This window comes from Balaenoptera borealis (genome assembly GCF_965194805.1).
Source record: "Balaenoptera borealis genome assembly, chromosome: 15".
In the NCBI taxonomy this organism is placed as follows: Eukaryota; Metazoa; Chordata; class Mammalia; order Artiodactyla; family Balaenopteridae; genus Balaenoptera; species Balaenoptera borealis.
In genome coordinates this window covers 10,987,019-11,013,409 of record NC_138871.1, presented here as the reverse complement: position 1 = coordinate 11,013,409, position 26,391 = coordinate 10,987,019, and the positions used below count along the sequence as shown (strand labels likewise).

Sequence of the window (26,391 nt, the reverse complement as noted above, 5' to 3'; positions counted from 1 at the left end):
ATTCTTTCCTCCCTGTTGCTTACCAAGCATCAGCCTTGCTGGCCCTCTCTGAGGTCCCGAGACACACCTCACTCCTTTTTGCCTTGGGGGCCTAGGCTCTAGCTGGTTGCTTGTCCCCAAATGCTGCTGGTTGGCTCCTGGCCATCATTCAGAGCTTAGCTTAAATGGACCTCTCCAGAATGGCCCTTCTAGATGGTCTACTCATCTCAAGTAGTATTCTTCCACCCTATGTTAAGTTTTTGCACAGTTCATATTGCTAGCCTGGATTTTTCGCATGCCCTTATTTTCCGTCTCATCCCACCAGAATGTTAGCTTCATGAGAATAGAGACCTTTGTGTCTTTTTTCCTGCTGTGTCCCCGGGACCTGCATCAGTGCTTGGCCTCTGGCAAGCATTAACTGAATATTTGTTGGATGGTTGAGTTTCCAAAAGTCTTGTATTTTGCGCCATATAGTCTGACATCTTCTCTATTACAGTCTGCTTTGTTACATAATTTTTTGTAACCGTGCAGCTCATTCATAAGTACTGAGTTTTCAAAGGTGATGCATATTTAGTATGTGATTAACTCATTACAAATTCTAGACTTTTGAGTGTATCCTGTGACTCAAATACTATATTGATGGGAAAACTTTCAAGTAGTCAACCATTTTACCAAGTCAATGGCATCTATGACTAATAGACATTACTTAGAGATAGTCCTTATTATTCCATGCACTTTACATATATTAACTTTTAATTCCCATATAACCCTGTGAGTCTGGAACTATTATTGTCTCCATTTTGCAAATGGGCTGGGTGTATTCGTTTTCCAATTCTGTGTAACAAATTACCATAAACTGAGTGGCTTAAAAGAACCCCTATTTACTATGAGTTCACAGTTCTGTGGGTCAGAAGTATGGGTAGAGCTCACTGTGTTCTCTGAGCAGAGTCTTACCCAATGAAATCAGGGTGTTAGCTGGGCTGGGCTCTTGTGTGGAGGCTTTGGAGGAAAATCCACTTCCAAGCTCATTTGGTTTGGTGACAGAATCCAGTTCCTTGTGGCTGTAGATCTGAGGTTCCTGTTTCCTTGCTGGCTCTCAGCTCTTAAAGGCTGCTCTCATTCCTGAGCGCATGACCCCCTTGTGCTTTGAGTCTCTGACTTCCTCTTCTGCTTTCAGCCACGGGAAACTCACCTAACGGGGTCAGGCCCAGCCATATATGCCCTTATCTTAAGGTCAATTGACTTGGCCTTCATTACATCTGCAAAATCCCTTCCCCCAAAATAGATTAGTGTTTGATTGCATACCCAAGATACAAGACTGAGACTACCATTATTGTACAAACAATAATTAAGCCCAAATTATAATCCATGCTCACCAATGATCTTAATTAGAAAAACTTCTAGATAGCCATATCAAGTGTTTCGTTTTTCTTCTTCATTTTTACCACTTGACAGTGACGGGGGTCACTGAACAGCAAGAATGTTGTCAGTTTAAGTCTAATACGGTGCTTTTGGGGGAGTAAAAGATGAGGTGCCGGGACTGACCCTGAGCAGTTGTAAAATACGGCTCCTGGCTCTGCTCTCCGCAGAGGTGCTGGCAGAGGCTCATCTGGTTCCAAGTGAATGAATCAGAGAGAAAGGAATGTGATTTAGTTGAGTTGGTGTTTCCAAGAGATGAGCGTCTGTGCCATTCTGAGGAGGACAGCTGCTTTTTACAACTTCGCCTTCTTGGAAAGGCCCTGTGTGCCCGTGCTCCCTGTGGTATAGACCAGGGTCAGACCTGCAGCTCCCCGTGGCCAGAGCTCCTAGCTGGCACTTAGCAACAGCCCTCCGCTCTGCTCTTGGGCCACTGTTTCCTGGAGAGCTGGAGTTTGCAAGGTTGCTGGCCCTTGCCATCAACCAAACCATCCTCAGTTCTGAGGTTCCTTCATATTTTAATTCACATGAGGAAAAGATGTAAACTTGAGATGCTGGATTCTTTTTGCACTTAAAGAATCAGGTTACTGCCTACTGTGTCAGATATCACCTCACACCAGGCTGTGAGTCCAAGTAAACAGTAAAGTTCAGAACTGGAGTGGACCTTTGAGATCATCTGGTCCAGGGATTCCAACCCCGACATGCCTGGACACCTAAGGCATCCAGAATTAGAACCCACGGTCTTTGTGTACAAAATTTTGTGTTGTGTATACTTCTATGGCTCTTTAGCAGAGCCATCTGTAGCTTTTGTCAGACCCTCAAAGGCATCTTTGTGCACCCAAAATTAAGAACAGCTGATCTAAGGACCTACTGTATAGTACAGGGAACTATATTCACTATCTTTTTAGTAATCTATAGTTGTTAAATTGGGGACTTTCTGAAGATGATAAGAGGACTTTTGGAGAATGACTAAACCCACACTCTGGAGTGAAGAGAATTTTTACCTCATACATGGGAGACACCAAGCTATAAAGACTATCCGGAAGACCTAAACCAATGGAGAGACATGCTGTGATCTCAGATCGGAAGACTCAACGTAGTAAAGATGTGAATTCTCCCCAATTGATGATGTGCATTTCCTTTCAAAATCCCATCAGGATTTTTTTATAGATACAGAAGAGCTGACTCTAAAATTTGTATAGAAAGAAACAGCAATAGCTAAAACAATTTTGAGAAAGAAAAATAAAGTTGGAGGAGTCACATTACCTGGATTTAAGACATCATTCAGACTGCATGATATTCAGACTGTGTGATATTGGGGAAGGGATGAATAGATCAATGAAACAGAGCAGGAAGTCCAATACAGGTACACACAAATATAGCCAACTGATCTCCAAAAAAAAAATTATCAAAGGAAGAATAATCCTTTCAACTAATGGTGTTGGAACAATTGGACATCCACAGGCAAAAACCAAAATCAAACAAACAAAAAAGAACCTTAATCTAAACCTCACACTTTGTAAAAAATTAACTTAAAATTGATCATAGATCTAACTATAAAATACAGTACTCTAAAGCATTTAGAATAAAACAGGAGAAAAATTTTCATTACCTAGACCTAAGGTTAGGCAAAGATTTCTCAGATATGAGACCAAAAGCACAATCGTAAAGAAAGAAATCCATCTACTGGACTTCATCAAAATAAAGAGTTCTGCTCTGTAAAAGATACTGTGAAAGAGGATGAAAAACACAAGCCACAGTCTGGAGAAAATATTTACAAATCACATATCCGATTTAAAAAGTTGCATCCAGAATGTATAAAGGCAGCTCTAAAGTCAACGGTAAGGACACAAATAATCCAATTAAAAAGCACGTGGAAGATTTGAACAGACAGTTCACCCAAAAAGATACACAGATGACAAGATGCACGTGAAAAGATGTTCAACCTCATTAGTCATTAGGGAAATATAAAATAAAGCTATGAGGAGAGACTACGCTCACCCACCAGAACAGCTAAAATAAAAAATACTGACAATAGGGCTTCCCTGGTGGCGCAGTCGTTGAGAATCTGCCTGCCAATGCGGGGGACACGGGTTCGAGCCCTGGGCTGGGAAGATCCCACATGCCGCGGAGCAGCTACGCCCGTGAGCCACAATTGCTGAGCCTGCGCGTCTGGAGCCTGTGCTCCGCAACGAGAGAGGCCGCGATAGTGAGAGGCCCGCGCACCGCGATGAAGAGTGGCCCCCGCTTGCCGCAACTAGAGAAAGCCCTCGTGCAGAAACGAAGACCCAACGCAGCCAAAAATAAATAAATAAATAAATGAATAAATAAATAAATAAATAAAATTAAAAAAAAAAAACTACTGACAATAGCAGTGCTGGTAAGGATAAGGAGCAACTGGTCCCTCATACACACATTGGTGGAGATGCAGAATAGATGGTACAGCCACTCTGGAAGACAATTTGGCAGTTTCTTAGAAAGATATAGCTATATCTCTATCCATCTTATAAAGATAAAGATATCTATATCTGTATCTATATATCTGTTACCATATGAACCAGCAACCCCACTGCTGGGAATTTACAACAGAGAAATAAAAACTCGTGTCCGTGCAAAAACCTGTACACAAATGTTCACAGCAGCTTTCTTTGTCAACACCAGTTCAGTCCTTCAACAGGTGAATGGATAAACAACCAATGGTATATCCATGCAATGGAATAGCCTTAGAAAGAAAAAGGAGTAAATATTGATACACATAACTTGGGTGGATCTCAAGGCCAAGTGTGTGCATGTGAGTGTGCTGGGGCTATTTTGGAGTAGACTAGTACTTTTGTGTCCTCAGTCATGTCCCAGCAGAGCCCAGGAAGCTCTGCACCCAGCCCTTCAGCACCGCTGGCTTCCCCAGCTCTTTGCAGATAGCGGCCCATCCCCTTGGAGTCTGTCTGTGGTGTCCAGCCCCACAGCAGGGCGTGCTCTATCTCACTGATATTTTCCCAGCAGCCTTCCCTTTGGGGAACGGGGCTTGATCCTCCATCCCACCTGGGCCACCGCTGGCAATTCTCTCTAGGAACTGTCTTCCCTTTCTCATGCTTCTTCTCCACATCCCAAATCCTACCTCTTCTGTCCCTCTAACGCATCCCATTACCATAGTGAAAAGTGCCACCTCCACATCAAAGGGGACATTAGTCTCAGCTGTAATGTTTTAGGGTTTTTCATAGAAAGACTAGAATCGTGTACTACTTGGCACTGCATTTTAAAAATTGATGTCATTTTTCTTTTATTACAAACGACAAAACACACAAGAGCATGTAAATCAGGTCTGCATTGGCCCTCCCCACTGGTCAATATCCTGTGCTGCCCGTGGGGTCTCCCTCACGGAGGCCAAGCCTTCCCCATGTGCAGTAGGTCTGGTCCCTCCTCCTACTTGACCAAATTTTTTTTCCCTCTGGTTCTCTCCTGTAGCATCAATTTTTTCCTTTCTGGTAAATCATTTCTTTCAGTGAGTATACAGACGAGCTATTATTTCTCTCATCTTAACGGAAAAGGAAATTTCTCTTGACCCCATTTCCCCTCCAGTTTTAGCTCCATTTCTCGAAAGCGGTGTCTCTTCTCACTGTCTTCTGTCTCTCTCACCCTTTCTCCAACTCCACCCAGACCTTCACCCCATCCTCCCCAACGAGACCTCCTCTTGCCGAATTCACTGATGCTCTCCGTCCCCACCTCACGTGACCTCTCAGCAGTGATTTACAGGTGATCATTCTCTCCTCTTAAAGCCCCTTCTTCACTTGTCTTCCTCCCACCTTGTCCTCTCCTCCCGACGCTGCCTCCTTTCTTTTCCTGCTGACTCCTCGTCACTCCTCGTCACCCCCTGACCCCTGAAAGATGCAGGGTCCCGGGCTCAGTTCTTGCTTCCTTTTTCTACCCTCATTCTTCTGGGAACTCCTCCAGCCTCCTGGCTTTACAGACTATATTCCATCTAATTGAAGATGCCCTTAATTTTAAAAGCACCACTGAGTTCAGTTCCACCAAGGATGGAAAAAACACTGCCAATTATACTCTAACCTCCCATCATTCCAATGTCCATCATGTCCCTTTGTTCTAAGAGTCCCTGAGCTGTTCTGGGGTGAGTGGCACAGCTTCTCTGTCCCAAGCCATTGGGGTTGGGGGCAGGGTTCACACTCTTTTCTCTGTTCCTTTCCCCCAGCTCTCTTCATTGCCCAGCCTGTGGGATCATGGAGAGGTCTTGGAGAGGTATCACCTGGTACTGTGACCAGCCCTGCCACTTACAGTGGAACTTACCCCCTGAGGTTGTGCAGTGTACAACATGAACAGCTGTGTATTGTTGCCTGGTTTCACCCACTCCTACAAGTCTTTTCTTCTCTCTTCATAATACCCTGGCCTCGACTTTTGAAACTTAAAAGCAAGAATGAGACTCTTTAGTTCTGTGCATTCTTCTCTGTCATCCCTGAGGCAATGGCCATACCCTTGAGCCCATCACCATGGCTAAAAGTAGTGATGTCCTAATTGACATGGGCCCGGGAGCCCATCCCAGAATCAGTCACAGTGGGATTCTCTTGTTTTGCTTCATCCAATCAAATTTCTCCCCTGGGTATGGGGGGTGGAGTCAGTTCCAACCAAACGTCAAGGCTGCTGCCAACAGGGAGGGATGGAATGAACATGGGGGCATCCATGGGGTCTGCTTCACAGGGTCAAAGGCCAGGGAGGGTGTTTTGCAGATGGAGGGGACTTGGGCCTGTGTTTAGGCCCGTGGGCAGGAAAAGGTTAAGGAGGATGGAGGGAGAGGGCCTATGTGTGATTCGGAGCAAAATCCTGGAGAAGAAGTGAGGTGGAGAGAGGGGGAGGGGCTCGATTTGAAATGAGGGATGGATCTTCTCCCTCAAAGGAGGGTGGTGATGAGACCTGTTAGTCAAGTGAAAGGAGGACCGCTGAGGATATTCCCTGCCACCCTCGTGTCTCATGTGGGGCAAGCACAGTCTTGGCATGTGTAGCTTCATGGGACTCTTTGGGAAGTATCAGTGGATAATTCTAATTGACTCTTTCCATCAGTGAGAATTGTTACCATCTTAAGGGGTAGGGCACTTCAAGGCTAGGGTTTTTATTCACTTCTCTAATGAACAGAAAGTACGTCTACCTTACACATATCTGCAGAATTTGGGAGAACACATCATGCGGTAAGGGGATGTGTGTGCAAAGGTTTTTTAAAAAGTCCTTCCTGGGAATCCCTGTGGCCTGGTGGTTAGGAATGTGGCCTCTGACACCAAACGGCCTGGGTTCACATCTGGGCTCTGCAACCCTGGGCAGGCTCCTGGCCTTCTCTGTGCCTCGGAGTCTTTGCTAGGAGTGGGGATGATGTCGCTACCTTCCTCACAGGGCTATTTTGAGGATCAGAGGTCATAATACCTGTGTGTGTTTAGGAGACTGACTGGCACATTTTAAATACTCTTAAACGTGAGCCATCAGTATTTGTAAGAATCCTGTGACAATGCTAGTATGCACTGTCTTCAGACCGTTCGCTGTCTTTAGGAGTGAAACTTGTTTATTTTCCTAATTCACGGAAACCTAAATTCTTCCAGTGCTATTTTCATTGGGGAAAAAGCATGCCGATGTTTAAAACGTGTTTCCATGTAGCCACATTTAAAATGTCATCACTGGTTCCTTTCTGGTCAACTATGCAGAAGTGAATCCTCTCTAGAACATTCCGTATTAACAATCATGGGAGGTGGTGCTGATTTTGCCTTAATGAACGATTTATTTATGAACGTATTGATGGCAGCCCCTTCTCGCACCGGTGCCCTTTCCCACTTCCTGGCCCGGATGAGAAGAGCTTTGGAAGGAGGGGCAATCAGGGATTGACACAGTATTCCTGGGATTATCTGATGCAACAGTACATGCAGCACACAGTTCCACTGCCCTTCCACGGTGGTGGCCCAAAGCTCCTGCTATAAGAGGAGGCCTTGCCCTGGAAGACTCCAGAAGCTTCACTGAAACAGCGTGGCTGAGGAAGAAACCACTGGTAAAGCAATGACGCCTCTGGTAGGGCACTTGCGGCAGGAGGGAGTGGCCACCCCTTGGAGCCTACCTTTCCCAACTATTGCAAATTTCTTTAATTCATTCCTGGTGTTTTTTTTCAATTAGTAATTTTTCAGTTCCCCCAGGGATTAAGGAGTTGACCTGATACAAGTCTTCATAAGCAGAGGCTGGCTTTCTACATTTAGCACAAAAATAACAATTCATAATCCCTGCTTCAACAGCCCTCACAGCCTCCTGGCATCAATGCCTGCTTCTCGTGGGGCTGCTAGAGCCTCATGTCCTAAGATGTGTCCCTTTAGGACAGGCTGCACATGAGCCCACCTCACCCACCCCCATTCCCACTCTCCCCCAAAAGAAAACACACTGCAACGAACTGCACCACATAGCTGTTCTGAAATTCCGGAAAACCAACAGGCTTTCCACTCTCCTGGAAAAAAAATCAAAAACCAAAACACTGCCAGAAACACGAATATTTGGCCAGTTGACTAATATACTGCAACTTTCACAGGGACCTCAAAGCACTTGGTGTTGTCTGATAGAAAATGCCCCGATTGTCCTGTTGAAAGAACTGAGATCTAGAGTAATGAACAAGTATTATTTCCCTAAAATGAATCCAGCTGTAAATGGAGAATGGGTTTCCTGACCCCTCCCGGGTGCACACAGATACCGCTTGCCTGGGTCTTCTGTCCTCTTCCAGAACATCATTTCCTCATTTGCCCTCCAGGTTTTAGGGGTATCAGAGTGTGGCCTGCACAGTGAGAGGTACTAAGTTAGAAAGGGTGAAGGGCACCGGTGTTCACCCGTGGTCTTTCATGGGTCACCCTCCAGAGGCCAGGGTGGGCCTGATGCAACCATCGCCACGCTTCTTGGCTGCTGACAGGTTGCTCAGCGTCACACGGATCTGCTCTTCTGTTGCCTCTCATAATTTAAAAATGTGGGAAGCTGTGGAAGGCTGCCCCACCCCCCGGGATCATTCCAAAGAAAACTGGGAGGCAGAGGCTAGTCTCAGTTCTTGCACGGAAACATTCATCAACGGTTTTTAAGATTTCCAGGGTTCTACTTTCATTTCATTCCTTGGGACTTGAATATTCAAATCTGGCATAGTCTTGAAGCCTGAAAGACGGATTGAAGAGATTTTGTATATCACTTGATCCTAAAAACAGGGCACACGACCTCTTAATAATAGCTTTGAAGAGATCATGATTTTAGAGCCCGTGATTTATTACTCTATCAGAGGAAGAGGTGCAGGAGAAAACGTGCACTGAAATAAGCATGACTAGGGCAAACTAACCTCCTGGAAGGAGAAGATGCTACCTCATTCCCCTCTCCCCCTGAAATGCCCTGAAAAGAGCAGTTTAGTGCAGGAGTTTTGCAATCCGTTACAAAATTTCAGTGTCTCTTGGAGGTTCAATTGCATAGGAAGTTCATGCATTTTCTTTTTCAGCTGTTCCCAGATCTCCTAAATAAAGCATTTCCCTAGTGTAGGCTCCCAGGGCTACATGTAGGGCAGTGGCTGGGTCTGCTTGCTGGGGTCAGGAAGGCTGTTCTTCCAGGAAGGGCTGCAAAGACCCTGGGAACGGGACCAGCCCAGTTCACAAGTATGAAGAGAATGTCGGGAGAGGAAGTGGTAGCTGTGAGTCAGCATGAGTCATCTCGTTCCAATGAGAATGAAGATTGAGGTGTGCGCCTTTTTTTTTTTTTTTTGAGTCTCAATCGTGTGGACATCATTGGGAATGGAGGGAAATAACTGACTGTATGGTCGTTGCTTTTCAAGTTTCAAACTGACATTCCAGGCGGGCTGTGCCTGAGCCAGCATCTGCTTTCAGATCTTCACAGCCTGGTCCTGGGAAGGTGGAGCTCTCAGCTTCTCCCTGGTGAGTAGGTTTCTGTCACTTTCATGTTCATTTCTGCAGTTTGCCTCAGAGTCTCAGCTCTAGGAAAGCTGAGGGGTCTTGGAGTGGATACCGTGTTTTCGTTGAGACATTGAAGATCTTTGACTTTAGAAAGGTGGCTCCCCCGCCCTCATCCCTGTAGCTACTGTCTGTGAGCCTGATTGTTTGGAGTTTCTTAGCGGTTCATTGTGAGAATGCTCATCCTGTATTACCACCGAGGAGACCAGTGATGCTTGGCTGGTTTAAAAGAAGCTGTTTGAGACTCCTCTGTGGAGTCGAAGGGAAGTTCAGAGGTGGAGGTGGGTGACTGAGCTAACTAACCCAGGGGTGCTGAGGCCGGGCTGGCTTCCGCTTCTCAGAGGTGGAGGAAAGACAGCTTCTGAGCAATTTCTGGCCGCGTGGTCTGAGCTGCCCACTTTTAGTGCAAGAAATACAATAAAGAGGCAGAATTTTGGCTTTTCTCTCTAAGAGCATGAGAAAGATTCCAGGAGCTTATTCGGTGTCTTTTGCCTTTCCTTAACACTGAAAGGCACAAACGATAGTAAAATCGGAAAGAAAATTATGCCGCGGACTGGGGGGCAGGGGCTGAGGAAGGGGGAATTGAGTGGTTTTGAGACCTGACTTCACCTCGGTATGTGTTTCTCAAGCTGTTAACATTCTGATAAAGCTTAGCTTTACTGTCAAGTAAAATACAGGAAACTTTTTTTTTTTTTCAAATGTCGTCTGGTTACTGTAAATGAAACGGTTAAAATGTCATAAATACCTTATGATAAACATTTTTCAAATTTGCTTAAAAATCTGCACATCAGTAAGCAGGGTATGACAGAGCTTTTTCAGTACAGTCATTTGAGTGTGTGGGCTTCCTGGGTTAATAATGAGTCAGCACCTGATTTCTAAAATTGGAGCAGCTGAGAGAACATTCGATTTGCCCCCCAGCACAGTGTGGTGGCTGGCGGGCCCCCTCTAGGAGGATTCGGCTGTTTGGTCTTCCGTTAAAACCAACTTTGATGCCTCCCCTGTTTTGGTGACGCCTTCAGCTTCGGTCCCAGCTCTGCCATGTGTGGCTGGGAGGCCCCTTTGCTGAGGGGTCCCTGTGCCGGACCATCTCCTTTGGCTGATGCTGATGGTTTTTAGGTTATGCCATGACCGGATTGGTTGAGTAGATGGTTGGTTCAATTAAAAATCCAGAGTTTATGAAAGGCTGGGGTGGCCCAGGGGCTGAAGCTGTCCTGGCTGAGGGACCCGGTGGGAGAGGCGGTCACCGTGTGAGCTTCAAAGCCCAAGTTCTGCAGGTGACACGTGGCGTGGGAAGACTGTCAGCTTAAAATCTGAGAGCGGGATTCTGAGGAAGAAAACCTCCCTCCAATTTTATTCTTCTTATCTATAAAACGAGAAAGCTATTAAGAAAATTTTTAAAAAATTAATGATTGGGTTGCAGGCTAGCAGCTCAAGGGCCCAAGGCAGGCCTGTTTGAATCCATTTCCCCCCCCACCCCCTCTAAGTTCTGCTGACCTGCCTGGGATTGGTTTCTTGTGTTCCGATGACTGTTGGTGGGGATCCCATATTCTTTGGGTCACAGGCCCTGATGAACCCTCATGTCTCAAGGCTCTGATAGCCTTGGGCTTCCAGACCGTGCGTGACACCACCCGTTTCAGGGGCCGCCTGGGAGGACTCAGAGAACCAGCGTCTGCCAAGTGCGTAGAAGAGGGTCTGGACTCAGAAGGGACCCCCTCAATGTTAGCTCTGCTAGCTTCTCTTCTTACCTGTACCCTAAAGGCTGGGTACCTGTGCTCCCCGAGTTAGTGCCTTGACTTTTTCAAGCAAGATCCTGCGATTCCAGTGTGATCAGCGTTGTTCCAAGGCTGAGTCACAGGCATACAAGTGTCAGCTTGGCGCCTCAGCCAGGCAGAGACCAGGGGTTTCCAAGGTGGGAGACCTGCCCAGTGTCTCTTTCTTGGTGAGTAATCTTCATAAGCGCTCAGAGAAGTGCCGTCTTCATGGAGAGAAGAGTCCGTAAAAGGAGAAATGCCTTGGGAGGTGCCTCTGTGTTCCACGTCTGCCGGCACTTTCTCCTGTCCTCGTTTCAGAGACCACACCAGCTATCAAACTTGTGTTTATCACTGTCTGTAAAATCCTCCCGGATAAACACTGTTGGGAAGTGGCTTTGAAGTGGCTGATTTTATCCTAGATATTGATTGTGTCGTGTAGAAGTCAGGCAGTTGTATGGATGCTAGAGGTCCACTGGTCTCTTACCCATGAGACATAAGCCTGTGAGGAACTGCTGTTATCATTTCTGTAATCAGGAGAAAGAGTCATTTAAAAAGGTCAGAAATAAGGCCATGGCTAGGTCTGAAAAGAGAGCATTTATTAACGTGATTTGCTGCTTTGTCATGTTTTTCTAACTACCCAAAGATGCTGATTCTAAGTGTGGATGCAGGCAGGGAGTAAAGAGGGAAACATTCGAGGATAGAAACTGAGCAGACGTTTTAAAAGGACATCTACATCCAAAGCAAACAAACAAACAAACAAATGCTGAGAGTTTGATGACATTTGGAAGTTGCCCGGTGCCCTATGGTCGTGGCATCCTCAGCCTGGGGACTGGCTATGGCTTGCTGGCTTGGTCCCCCACTCTCCACTCCTAGTCAACACCCCGACCTGGGCTCTCATTACCTCCTGCCACGAGGTTTCCATGGTACCCGATAGGTGTGTGTGTGTGTGTGTGTGTGTGTGTGTGTCCCCCGCTGTTTGGCAGTTTGGGCAAGTTCCTTAGTTTCTTGGTGTCCTACCTTCATCATCGTGAAATGGGAATATAATAGCACCACCCTCGAGGGTCCTTGTAAAGATCAGTGATAATTGGCACACAAGTTACAAGGAGATTCAACAGCCATTAAGTACACATTCAGTGATTTAGAAATATACCCGCACACCTTTCCATCTCTCCCTGGGCCCTGAACCCTGTGAATCCAGAAGGAATTGGCTCTCATGCCCCCGAAGTAAGATCCTGTCTGTGTCATGAATTACATGGCATGTTCTGTATTTGCAGGACATTTATGGATTAGGTGAATGGGAAGTGCTTCTTGGTTCTCTCCAGGAATACCTGGGGTTCTAGGTGTCACGACCATCATCACGACCATCATCATCATCATCCTTACCCTTCACATCATCACAGTGAGAGCAGCTCCCATTTCATTCAGCTCCAACCATATGGTAGTAACTTTCTGTATATTACCTTTAACCCCCTCCTCCCAACATACACACATTCCCACCCTGGAAGGTAGAAAGGATGGCCAGTTACTCAACTCACTGGAGGTCCAGGATTCCCAGGCGGGTGTATCAGGCAGAGCAGTTGCTTCAAGGAGTGCATTGGTGATGGGAGAGCCCCTTACCCCCATCAGGAGAGGAGAGTCAGGAAAAGCAGGGGACCGGGAGGGTTCTGTGCGTCATCCAGCAGACTGAGGTCACAAGCCAGAAAATATAGGACCACTGAATTCAGACCTGCCCCCGGGGTGGAAGCAGCTGGATTCTGTACTCATGCTTCCTGTCTTAAAGCCAGCTACAGTCAACTTCTGGTTATTTGAAAATCATCATAGTATATGGAGCTGACTCATATTGAAAATATTAAGTAAGATACACTTAAAACTAAAACCCGGAGGAACATAACAGGACCTTTCCTTGTTGATTCTGGAGGTATTCAAGATCATGCAGTGCCTCAAAAGCCAAATCTTTACACTCATTCTGCAGGGGTCCAAGAGAAGTGTGTCCTTTTGCTCTGTCTGCCCTCTCCGGAGTGGCCCCGTCAAAGTAAGGCACCAAGTGCATTGTCCACCTCCTTTCTGAGCTTAGGCTTTGCATCCCGGGCACTGGCTCCAGCGTGTACGTCAGTCTTAAATGGCACCACTTTGTGGGGAGTTTTTCCCCGCAGCTGCCACTTGTGCCATAATGCAGAGGACCCTCTGCCCAGCGCCATGGGTGGGGCAGTGCTGCGGGGCAGGGTTTGGGCTCCTACCAGACTCAGGAGGCTTCTGGTTAGACCACAGAGCTCAGGCAGGGAGAAGCCAACAACAGATCAGAAGGAAGTCGAGGCCACAGGAAGGAGGGGTGGGTGGGATGTTTGGCTGTTCTCAGAGGATTACTTTGATAAAAAAAAAAAAACCAAAAAAACTGGTTTTATTGCATCTTGTATGATTGGAAAAGCTAACAGTGATGGCCAGTCTTATCCATTACAGTTTTCTTGCTTATCTTTTGCTTTCAGGATTGATTATCCTGCAAGTAAAGACTTCTGCTACAGGGGCTTTTAGCCCTTCTAGCCACCCTGTCTTTCAAAAATGTATCATACTTAAAACATTGGAATTTTTAATGATGGCAGCAATGTATCATTTTAACTATTCTCACTGGACAAATCATTTATAGAGTGTGAGAGGGATGCATGGGTTTCTATCAGTTCAGCTAGATATAAAGGGGTATAAAGGGAAATTACAAAATAACAGTGCCTCCAGCAAGTGTTAGATTTATTTTCTCTCAAGTAGAAAAAGACAAAGCAAGCTGTCTGTCCAGGGTGAAGGTCAAAGGGCAGTCAGTTCGTTCATCTCTCTTCTCTGCCATCCTTAGCATTGACGTCCTTCCTCAAAATTGTCTTATGGTTTTATGAAGGCTGCTAGAGCTCCAGCCATCACCTCTGCATTCCACTCAGGAGGAAGGAAAGAGGTGGGGGCAAAAGGCTAAGAATCTTAGATGTCAGGCTCCTTTAAAGAACCTTCCTAGAATCCCCAACTAACCCTTTCTGCCTAAGTGTTTCACTGGCCCCCTATCTGTAGAGGATCCTAGGAAATGTTGTTTTTTAACTGGGCACATTGCTGCCCCTGACAACAGGGGTTGTTGACAACACAGGAAGCAGAGGAGAAAGGATATGAGAGGGGCAAAAAGCAGACATGAAATAACCACGTTTCTCTCACTGGAAGTATCAGGAGGGGGGTACAAAGAGACTGGGGCTTCAAGGGCTTTGAACAACTGGAGGAGACATTCAAAGGGACAGAAATCACTTGTTTGATTTTTTTGTTATATCTAAGTAGGATTTCTTTTCATTCATGCATTTAGCAAATATTTCTCATTTATCCAATAAAATAATGATAATTCGAGCACTGCTTTGTTTATGGAGTGTTTGCTTGGTACCAGGCACAGTTCTGGATGCTTTGTACATACGACCTCACTTAGTCCTTACATAATTGTGTGCAGATTCTATCAATTATCGTCCCCATCACCCAGATGAGGAACTTGGGGCACAGGAGGGTTTAAGGAGACGAGTAAGGTCACACTGTTAGTAAGTAGAGGAGCTTGGCTTTGAACCCAACCGTCCGGTTCTTGGACCCAGAGATGTGAACCGGCAGACAAGGTCTCTGCTATTTATATCTTTCTGGTGAAATAGACATAAATAAGTTCAATAAGGTCAGGCCGCCATGGGTGCCCCAGGAGACCGGCCCAGGGAAGTGGGGAGCCCTCACCTCTGACAGCCCCTCCTGCCTGGGGAAGACGCATTCTTCCCCCCCACCTCCCCACTAGGGGACACACCAGGAATCTCAGCTATGTCTGGCCTCATGACTCGCCCCTTTCCTCACAGCCAGCTCTTCCAGAGAACTCTGGCCTCCTGAGTCAGGACCACGCCCTTCCAGTCCTGAGGGTGCAGCAAGGAAACTGCCCAGACCTGGCTTCAAAGGCTGGGCAGGGTTCCAGAGAAGAGCAGAATGGCTGAAGTAGAAGAGGTTGGGCTTCAAGGGGCTGCAGTTTATTCACATCACTCAATCTGATCAAAGGCCAGAGAAGGGGGAACTGTCACATTGTCCACTCCACACAACTGCCTGTTATCTAGCGACACAATCAGGGCCAGGAGGATGCATGAGGACAGGATGGATTTGGGGGAGGGGGAGTGTTTGCTGTTACCCCACCTTGGACCTAAGGCCCCTCCTGTGCTTTGCTTGCTCTGCACCATCCCAGGGCCTTCCTCCTCCAGCTCCTGTACAGATGGGGTGGCCAGTGGAAGACATAGTCTGCAGTGGGGTAGCTGGGGATTTTAGGAAAGCTCCTTAAAGGACCTTGACATCTAAGAGACTTAACCTTTTCCCCTCAGGTCCCTCCTTCCTCCTGTGTGGAATGCAGAGGTGATGGCTGGAAATCCAGCAGCCTCCTTGAAACCATAAGACAATTTGGAGGAAGGAAGCCAGTGCTAAGGCTGGCAGAGCCAGCAGATGGAGCAGGTTTGGGAGGCCAGGAGCTTTACCTGGAGATGTGACTCTTTTTGGAGTGGGTTTACCTGCATGATGCAGAGAGAGATGGGAGAAATCACTGGTGGAGAGATTCAATCTGTGGGTCAACTAGGAGGGTCCATAGGGTTGTCAGGGTCCCTTCTGTGTGCAGCTGCATTTCCTATCTCTGGTATAACAGGCAAAGGCTCAGGGCTGCAGAGTCACTTCCATGGCCCTCAGGTGCTTTTGCGTTCGTGGGCCCTTCCTGATGAAAAAAAGTATCATGACTGTCTTGGTACAAAGATGCATGTCATCCAGACTGGATTTATTCTTATATATTCAATTTCATTATACTCAGGTTTTTCTTCTGATGTGAAAATAAACTAAAACATTTTATTTTGAGAGTATTATGGGCCCAAGGCCTTGTCCTCTGTGTGCCCAGTGTAGAGGAAGGCCCTGGGAGGGCCTCATCATGGAGAATGGAGGCTGGTCCCGGTTGGGGGGGATGGCTTCTGGACTGTGGGTGATCTTTGGGACTGTGAGTGATCCCCCGGACTATGGGTGGCCCTCTAGACTGTGGGTGGTCCCTTGGACTATGCGTGGCCCTGGCAGTGCCTCTGAGGATGGCAGGCGGGTCTGGCCTGTGGTGTATAGCTGGTGAGCCTCAAGTCAGCTTCGGAAATGACGGTGTGGGTTTTCAGATAAGGATTCTCAGAGCAGAGTCATCTACCCTGTGTCCACTTTTACTTCCCCATTCCTCATTCTCCCTGTAATTGCTCCGCTTATTCAATGGGTTTGTTCAGGGGGTAAGGGTTTCAGTCTCCAATGCTAAGGCATCAAAACTGGAACACTCCTTTATTCTCCAGATCTCTAAATTACATGAAATCTGTTCCAAGCTTACCCTGCCCCTACTTTACCCCCTCAACCTGCCTGTTGGGGAATTCAGATTCTTTCATGATTGGGGATCCCTGTTGGTCCTGGTATCATTAAACAATCCTGGGGTTACCGGGTTCCAGAAAACCGGGGCTGGAGGTGGGGGGAGTCCACTGAGGCGGCCGCCAGCACGGCTGCTTCAACGCTGAAGACCTGAAGCAGTCAAGGTGAGGCCCCAGAGCTACGCAGGGTCCTACTCCAGCCGAATGGGGGCCCGCATGACCCGGGGCTCTGTCGCCTGACCACAGAGCCCTGCCTGGAGGCGCGCCACCGCTCCTGGGGTCTTGGCGTGCGCTCCCAGCCTCCGTAGCTGCCCTCGGCTGTGTCCGGTGGGAGCTCCTTCTGCACGCCTGTGCTGCCCGCTGCCTGCTGCTGGACCTCTTCTAACCTAGACCTCCGTCTTGGCCTGGGGGGCAGAAAGAGCCGTGATAACAGAGGGGAAGAAACAGAAGACGCTCGGGGAACCCATGGGAGTCACATGGTGTCCTCTGTGGCTTCCCAAACCTCCAGAGCAAGCCGTCCAATGAGTGACTGCAGCCACATGTGGCTAGTGTGATTGGGTACTGAATTTAAATGTTTACTTCATTTCAGTTAATTTAAATGTAAGGGTACATAGCCACATGTGGCTAGTGGTTACCCTATTGGACGGCACAGATCTAGAGCTTGTTTTCCTAATCCGGGCAGCTTTGAGAGTCGGGCTGTCACCCTGAGGAAGGATGTGGCACTGGGGTGAAAGTTCAGAATTGGGTACCACATGCGCTGAGGTCCCCCGGAGGGTGGGTATCCCTCCCAGGTGGAGGACCCTTCAGCCAGGAGCTGTGGGCCAGGCAGATGGGGGTCCAGGGCCTCTGCCACCAGTGGCCGTGAGCCTCGATGTCCCCATCTCAGGGGGATAAAACCCCAAGTGACTCTCAGGGCCTCGAGGGCCCCAGCTGAGGGGCCTGTCCAGGAGGAAACCGCGGCTGGGTGCCTGACACCTGGAGCATTTCTGCCAGTGGGGTTGATGGCTTTTTCGAGGTGCGGGGGCCTCAAGTGAGGAGCACACAGCCTGACCGTCTGTGCTTGTGGTATTTGATGGTGAACTTTCCTGTTTGGGGATAAGCATCCTTAGTTTTGTTTGCGTGAAGCCACCCCAGGGACTAAGCTCAGGCGTGGTTCCTGTTACTGGCCTCCTACACATCCCCCAAGTGTGTCTTTTGACTCTTTTGACTTTTTAAGAGAGAAGCATTAAACTGTGTTCAGCCATCATTGACAAGAAACATGCAAGCGGGGGGGGGGGGGGGGGGGGGGGGAGATGATCTGCCCCGGGGGGAAGATGGCAAACCTCGGCCCCCGGCCTTGCAGCTCTCAGCACAGCACACGTTCTCTCAGGCGCAGATGATGACCTTGCACACGTATGGGATCGTGGGCTGAGACGCACTGCCATCCCTCCCCTGAGGCACCCCCCAAATTCCAAGATTTCGCTCCTGGCGGCTCCCTCAGGCCCAGTGCCGTTTGCTCTCGGTCCGTGGACCGTCTGTCGGTGGGGAGGCTGTGGGGCACTATGATGAAGCAGCTGCTGGAGCTGAACCTCCGCTTAGACTGCTACTCGCTGCCTGGCAAGTCATCTGTGCCTCCTGACCTCAGTTTCCTAATCTGTGAAATGGGAACAGGCACAATGAGCACAGAGGATTGTTTCGAGGATGAAAGGAGTTCCTTCATGAAAAATTCTTAGAAAAGTGCCACACATAGTAAGTGCTTTATAATATTAGCTTGGAATTGATGCCTTTTTGCCATTTACCTGTTTTAATTTTCCCCTTTTTTTTTTAAATCAAGGCATAGATGATTCATATGCCATTTACTCCTGACCTTTCTTTGGGCCCCAGATCTCCACCCCAGCAGTGGTCCATCCACTCCAACCTCGGCATCGGAGGAATTCTGGCTTTTTTTCCAGGCTCAGGGACAGCATGAGCTGTGGAGCCCTAGACCACTGGGGGAAAGAGATTCAATAGTCCATCCTTTCCTTTTTTTTTATTTTTATTTTATACTGGAGTATAGTTGATTAACAATGTTGTGTTAGTTTCAGGTATACAGTAAAGTGATTCAGTTATACATATACATGTATCTATTCTTTTTCAAATTCTTTTCCCATTTAGGTCATTACAGAATATTGAGCAGAGTTCCCTGTGCTCTACAGTAGGTCCTTGTTTGTTATCTGTGGGGTTGGCCAAAAGGTTCGTTCGAGTTTTCCGGAAGACGTTACAGAAAGACCTGAATGAACTTTTTGGCCAACCCAATATTTTAAATACAGTAGTGTGTACATGTCAACATCCTTTTATGCACTCATTATTCAACAAATGTTTCTTAGGACCTATGGAAGCAGGGGATGAGCAAATGTGATTGTGAGGAGGGCTGCCAGAGGAGGGGGCCCAGCAGTGCTGGGCGAGGGTGTCTCCCACATAAGGGGTGGCCTCTGGTGGTGCCTCTGATGAGAAGATATTTGAGCGGAGGTCTGAGAGGAGTAGGGGTGTGTGTGTGTGTGTGTGTGTTGTTTGCTTTTCCTGTGCAGATCTGGCAGCTAGAGCGGAGCTCTCGCTCCCCCTCACCAGCTCTGTGGCCAGGAGCCAGTCACAGAGCCTCTCTGGTCCTCGTACAGCATGGGCCAGGGGACCCACGATGGCAGGTGCTCAACAGCCCAACTCGGAGTCAACATCATCACGAAGACATGCTTCACTGGCCACTGGGAGTTCCCTGGGTTCGAAGGGCACTCCCACCACCCTCACAGCCCCTCTGTGTAAGCCCCATGAGTCAGGGGTCCCCAACCCCCAGGCCTCGGACCAGTATTGGTCCACGGCGTGTTAGGAACCCGGCCGCACAGTAGGAGGTGAGCGGCGGGCGAGCGAAACTTCATCTGCTTCTCCCCATCGCTCCCCATCGCTTGCATTACTGCCTGAACCATCCCGCCCCCCCGACTCCATCCCCGGAAAAATTGTCTTCCACGAAACCGGTCCCTGGTGCCAAAAAGGTTGGGGACCGCTGCATAAGACGGGGATGCCTTATGGCATAAGGGGTCATCTGATCTATACTTAAACCCCTTCTCTCCTTCCAGACACAGCTTAATCCAACGCCTCTTTTCTGGTATTTGCACATTTTGGACCTAGCTCTGCCCCTGAAGCCACTCCATCATAACCATGATCATAATTGCAGTCATAATTCAACACGTTCATTGAGCAATTATTCTGTCTCCCAAACTGTTGAATTATAACGTGAGCCCCAGCTTCTTCCACGCCAGAGCCCTTCCAAATGCATGGACATCACCACTTGTATTCAAGCTCTTCCTTCTTCCTTTGGTTCCTGAAAGATGCAGCAACTGTGACCCCGTGCTGCCCTCCTTGGCACGGACTGCAGCTCTCTGATGTCCCTCTTCACACGAGCACCATACCCTCCCTCGTAAGGGATACTAGGTTGAGGTTTGGGGCCAACACGCCCATCTGTTGGACCCGCAAGCAGCTGCCATCCCTGCCTCTGTGTGGGGACATGTTTAAAGCCACATCTCTCTCATGTTGCATTTGAGGTGCTGACTTATTTTTGATTTTTTTAAACAGAAGTAAAATTTTACATTCTCCTTAGTTTGATCTTCTAGATTTGGCCCGTATATTCTCTAATTAAAATGTAAAGCTTCACATCATCTGCCAGTTGGAGAGGTATCCCTTTTATATCTTTACCGGAAGATCTTTTGAATCAGTGTAGACCAGGAGCAGAGATCTGTGGCACTCCACTAGCGATTGTCTTCAAGGTTGCCAGCATTTAACATTCTGGGGCACCTCATCGAATACAAACAGCTTACCTTGCTGCACAGGTTTCAGTCATGTGGGTGAAAGGACGAGGAGCATACAATCAGATGTGTGATGTGATCCCATAGACTGGTGGGGCAGGCAGTAATAATTTAGACACTCAGCCCGACTTCTGGTGGGTAGTCATCCTCCTTCTCTCCCGTTCTGTTCTTTCTTTCCCTCATCTTCAAGCATGGGGAGCTTTTGGCAAGGCTGGCTAACTCTTGGGCAGTTGTTTATTAGATACGAGCAGTAAGTTACCTTAAACTTTCAGAACATTTGAATGCTCAGTTGTCAAATGATTGCTGTTTTAGTTGTTTTACATAGTCACATCCTCAGAGTTTGTGGGTTGGATGCATTTGATTCACTTCAGATTTGTCTTTCAAGCTGGAGCCACTGAGCCCAGCCTGACAGACGGGTGGCTGTCTGTGAATGGTCCCTTTGAAGTCCCCAGAAGTGCCAGCTCAGGGTTAAGATCTGCAGAGGGAGAGGTGAGACGCAGAATGAGCGCAGACTGCCACCCAGCAGCACAAGAGGTGACTGCAAACCACGAGCTTCCCCGGGAGAAAGTGAGTCTCCCAGGCTCTGTCTGCTGGTCCAAAGCGGGCATTACCTGCTCTGTGTTCACCAGCTGAGTCCATCACCGGGGGACACTTGGATGGAACAGGAATGGTCACTCGAGAAGGGATTCTCTTTTCCAAGAGCACATCCAGATGAAAGGCTTTTAGGATCATTCAAGTACATTATTTCCGAGAAGATAACTCTTTTGTAATCCCTTCTGGGGCAGCTCGTCCCTGGCCGTGGGGAGTCTCGCAGGTGCTCTGAGGTTGGTGAGTGATGGGGCACACCCTCCGGCCACGGGCACCCAGAGGGCAGCACCTGGAAAGGGGTGCACAGGGGGCGCTGTTTAGCTGGTGTGTCTCAGCATCTCTTGAGATGACCATACGGATTGTCTCTTTTAATCTGCAAATGTGGTGAATAGGCAATAAGGTTTCCAGCTTTAATTTGTTTGAAGAAGGTTCAGAAATAAAACTGTATAAAAAGCTGTCCAGTGGAAAGCATGTTGCTCCCACGGTCTCCCATCTGGTTCCCACTGACCTCCCCCACTCATCACCCTATTCTTAGTGTCTTACGTATCCATCCAGACTTTATGCAAATATAAGCACGTAGTTGAATGAGTCTTTTTCTTTTCTTTCCTATTTTCCATAAAAACTATCACAGTCGTTTTTGACTGTGAAACCACTTTTGTGTGTGGAGAGGATCGGCTTATGGGCTCTGAGCTCAGCAGCCCTGCGTTTGGGGCTGGCAAATCTCAGGGTTCTAGCGGGGCTGGCTGAACGTCCCCCTCTTCTCTGTACTGGGGGTGAGGCCCTGAGCTTGCCCAGGTGTCCAGGGGACAGGCAGGCAGGCCCTCGCACTCTGGGAAGGCACGTGTGGGCTCCGGGCCCCAGCGAAGGCCCAGGGAGCCAGAGGGGTGGGCTGCCAGGATCAGGCAGTTCTAAGACACGTTCCCAGGGGATGTGTCTCCATTCCCCAAGGTGACAACCTGGAAACCGGCTGAGGACCAGGAAGGAGAGCAGTGGCTCTGATGCCCTGTGCTTCATGAGGGTCCCAGACCCCTAGAGTCACCTTGACACCAAATTGTATTTACAAAACAAGCAGATCCGGAAACGGGGATTGCGGGTTCAAAAGAATTAATCTCAGAATTCTCCTGAGCAAACCTCCCCGCCTAGTGAAAGTCAGTGCTCCTGTGGTGGGAGACGGTGCCCCAAGCAGTCACGGCTGGCTTTCTACGAGCACCTGCTCTGGGCCAGTGTCTCACACGCTGTCACTCACCGAATCCCCCTAAATGATGGTCCCCATTCCTCAGAGGGGAGGCGGCGCCTGAGTCACTGTGCTGATTCAGGCACCGCTTCCCCTCTGAGGTGCTGCTTTTTTTTTTTTAACAGATTCAATATAAAGTGGAATGAAAGGGGCTTATTATTATTTTTTAAAATTTATTATTTATTATTATTTTATTTTTGGCTGCGTTGGGTCTTTGTTGCTGAGCTCGGGTTTTCTCTAGTTGTGCAAGCGGGGGCTACTCTTCATTGAAGTGCGTGGGCTTCTCATTGTCACACAGCTGACAAGTGGGGTAGCCGGAGTCCCAGGCCAGCCCGTCACCCAAGGCCACAACCATGTCAGCTTCTCAGTGGACAGCTGTCCTCATGGCAGCCCCCGGGCCTGTGGGACAAGCTGGATTTTACCCTCAGAGCACCCGGGGGCTGAGGAGACAGAAGGCAACTCAGAGGCCCAGGGTGGGTGACAGCTTTGCCGAGAGAGGGTGGCCCGGCCCTTCTGTCCATCCCTGTTTCTTTCAGACGCCAGGCTGGCCCGGTAGCCTCCTCAGAGGACCATTTAAATCAGCAGCAGGATTTTGAGCTGGATGGACTTCCACGCTTTTTAATACCTTTAATTTGACTCCTTCTCAGCACAGCATTGACTCTGACGGAAGAGAAAGCAAATGACAGGTGTTTATTAAGAAGGGGACTTATTTTCGGGGGAACGAGTTTGGGGGAAGAGTTGGGCAGAGTCAATGACAACGAAAGTGAGTAGGAGTCCGACTTTGTGAGTCACCATCGAGGGCCTCTGGGTGTGTCATGGGCTGGCTTGTATCTCCCCCAGGTTCACATGTTGACGTCCCACCCCTCCAGTAACTCAGAAGGAGACCTTATTTGGAAATAGTATCACATGTAGTGAGGTAAGATGAGGTCATCCTGGAGTACGGTGGGCCCCTAGTCCATGATGGCTGGTGTCCTTACAGGAAGGGGACTTTTGGGACACCCACATGGAGAGGACGCTGTGTGAGAGTGGCCAGGAGCTACCATGAGCGAGGAGGGAGGCTCGGGACAGATTCTTCCCTGGAGCCTTCAGAGGGAGCGTGGCCCTGCGACACCTTGATCGCCGACTTCTAGCCCTCAGATGTGTGAGATAATACGTTTCTGTGGTTTGAGCCCCCCAGTCATTTTGTGGTGGCAGCTCTATGAAATGAATACGATACGGTGCACATCCTTAAAGGTCCTGAAGGAGGCGCCTCTGAGCAGGTCTCCATCCGCGTCCAGCCCAGCGTGGATTAACCCTCAAGAAGCATCTGCCCACAAGTGGATGAGTGGATGATGGACGCAGGCAATCAGGTTTTATTTAAGCAAATAAGATGTTCGCACTTTGTTTTCACTTTTCCTGAACTGCCGAAAGGCAAAGGCTCAGAAATGGGATTTGGTCTTTACATTTGCTTAAAGAAAAAGTTAAAAAGGAAAGAAAAGGAAAAGCGTGCTTCATCTTTGTAAGTGATGGGATTGATGCTCCGTCCAGTAGGTAGACTACGGTGTGTGGCCCCATAGGGGGCTGTTTGGGGCTGTCAACCCCCAAGGGCCCATGACTGAGCCATGAGCTCCATGTGAGCAGAGAACCTCACACGAGAACCTCCCCGACAATCGGAACTTTCACCCGCAATGTCGTTTTCCGGCTCCTTTCCCTTCTGCCCACGTTCACATGCATCACTCCAAATTCACAGAACGAGGGCAGGGGCTCCCTAGTGCCTGGGAAGTCACATTTTCTGAGGGGATTTTTTGCCGCATTTCCTAGTTATTGAGCACGGGTGTCTGTGAGTCTAACATAAACATGGGTTTGACAAGCAGTTCAGAAAAACAGGAACCATCAATTCATGAGAACTTAAAGAAAAAAATAGTTTAAAGAACCGAGAAGTTGCCACATTATAGTGAAAGAATGTCAGGTTTGGGAAATGACAAAAGTGAGCAGTTTTCACCTCGAAAACCTGGTGGAATCAGTTACACAAGATGTAACCACACACAAACATGGGCATTTCTTATCATATAAGAGCATTTACAGTCAAGAAGCTTCTTTCAGAGTATTTCATGGAAAGTTATTTTAGCAGCAAGTCGAGCCTTCAGCGATGAGTAGTCGTCAAGTGAAACCCTGACTTCAAAGCCAGGAGACGGAGGAGCCCAGACTCAGAACAGAAGGCCACCGGCAGGGTGGGTGCCCACGTACACAGCCCCCGTCTCGGGCATCGTGTGCTGGCCGGGACGCCCTTGTGGCTGGGCAGGGGATGCACCTACCGCGGGGGTGCCCTGCTTGCCACCATTTGCTACAAGTGCCAGCTTTTACATTTTTAAATAATTCTTTTATTGTAAAATTGAGGGCATGATTTGAAGCAGAGCAAAAACTGCTTATAAAAAATACTGCGGGGCTTCCCTGGTGGCGCAGTGGTTGAGAATCTGCCTGCCAATGCAGGGGACACGGGTTCGAGCCCTGGTCTGGGAAGATCCCACATGCCGCGGAGCAACTGGGCCCGTGAGCCACAACTACTGAGCCTGCGCGTCTGGAGCCTGTGCTCCGCAACGAGAGAGGCCGCGATAGTGAGAGGCCCGCGCACCGCGATGAAGAGTGGCCCCCGCTCGCCGCAACTGGAGAAAGCCCTCGCACAGAAACGAAGACCCAACACAGCCATAAATAAATAAAAATTAAAAAAAAAAATCTTCAATAAACAAAAGCCCAGGACCAGATGGCTTCACAGGCGAATTCTATAAAAATAAATAAATAAATAAATAAATAAATAAATAAATAAATAAATAAATAAAATACTACGTCTGTGGGATGTAAATGGCTTATTACCTTAAGGTACTATCTGAAGAAAATACAAATTCACCAGGTGAAGGTGGCCTGAAGGTAGGGGTGCTGTGTGGCTGTCCCAGGACAGAAAAGGGGTTCTGCTGGGACCCCGTGGCAGCACCCAGACCTCTGTCCTGACACCAGGCGCAGGCTTTAGAAATTAAGACTGGGAAAGAAGTGATGCTCACACATATTCCTATTGCTAGAACTTTCTGCTGTTCCCGTTCACACACATTTGCTTCCAGTCTTTTCCCTCTGTACTTATTTAGTAATTGCATATGTAATCTATAACATAATTAATCTTCTTTAACATTTAGACTAGTACACTTTAAGGAACACCCTTTGCCTCATTTTTGTGGTCAGCTTACCTTGCCGTCGTGCACAACTGGTCTCTCTTCAGGGGACTCTCTATTCAGGGATGTCTTTAAATTTTGCCCTCCCTGCTGAAGAGTTTTATGGCATAAATCTGATAAAATTGTAGCTATACATCAAAAAATGTAAAGGATTAAACCCAACCTCCAGAAATATTGATTTTTAAAAACAAATGTATAAACTAGCAGATTGTTCTGGGGAGAGGTGGTTTAAAGGAGAGGTCTGTGGCTTACTAATTATTCTTTTAAAAATTGCCTACTCATATTCTTTGCACCCTGTTTCCCCTTCTTCCCTCCCTCCCTCCTTCCCTCCTCTTTCTTTCTTCCTTTCTTTCTTTTTCTTTCTTTCTTTCTTTCTTCCTTTCTTTCTTTCTTTCTTTCTTTCTTCCTTCCTTCCCTCCTTCCTTCCTTTCTTTTTCTTTCTTTCTTTCTTTCTTTCTTCCTTCCTTTCTTTTCTTTCTTTCTTTCTTTCTTTCTCCCTTCCTTCCTTCCTTTTCTTAATTTCTCCCCTTTCTTTCCTCTCTCCCTTCCTTTCTTCCTTTCTATTTTTGTTGTTATTCTGTAAGAGCTCTTCAAATATTCTGTATTTTAAATCTTTGATATATATCCTGCAAGTATTTTTTCCCCAGTCTGTTGCTTGACATTTTACTTTGTTTCTTGTGTCTTATTTCTTTTACAGAAATATTTAATTTTTATGTAGTCCAACCTGTTATTATTTTCCTGACCTCCAGGTTTTAGCTTGCCTAGAAGGTCTGCTCCCACCTCTAGATTACAAAAATATTCTCACATATTTTTTTCCTTCAGGTGATTTGTAATTTTGTTTTTGAGATTTAAAATGCCAAGTGTATGGAGATTTATTTTTGTTTATGATTTGAAGTGTTGGGGGGTTGTCAAACTTGTCTCTAAATGGCCAGCAATTTTTCCCAGCACCATTTACTAAGCAGTTCACTTTTTCCTGCTGAAAATATATTTTGAGTTTATATATTTTAGGTTAGGGGAGTTGGAAGGGGGTGACATAGGCGATTTTGGT

The 26,391-nt window shown here is 47.7% G+C and overlaps 1 long non-coding RNA gene across 4 annotated transcripts in view; it reads left to right on the top strand.

Moving 5' to 3' along the window:
- The window catches only part of LOC309611606, a 212,789-nt gene that overhangs the window by 146,621 nt on the left and 39,777 nt on the right, over nucleotides 1–26,391 (top strand). For 2 of the 4 annotated variants that reach the window (XR_014234624.1, XR_014234625.1), the window contains exon 1: nucleotides 9,139–9,320. The exons of 1 other annotated variant lie outside the window; for it this stretch is intronic. This is a non-coding gene — a long non-coding RNA (uncharacterized lncRNA). Of the gene's footprint in view, nucleotides 1–9,138; nucleotides 9,321–26,391 lie in introns of those variants that run through there. One more of the 4 variants, XR_014234626.1, reaches the window with a different exon arrangement.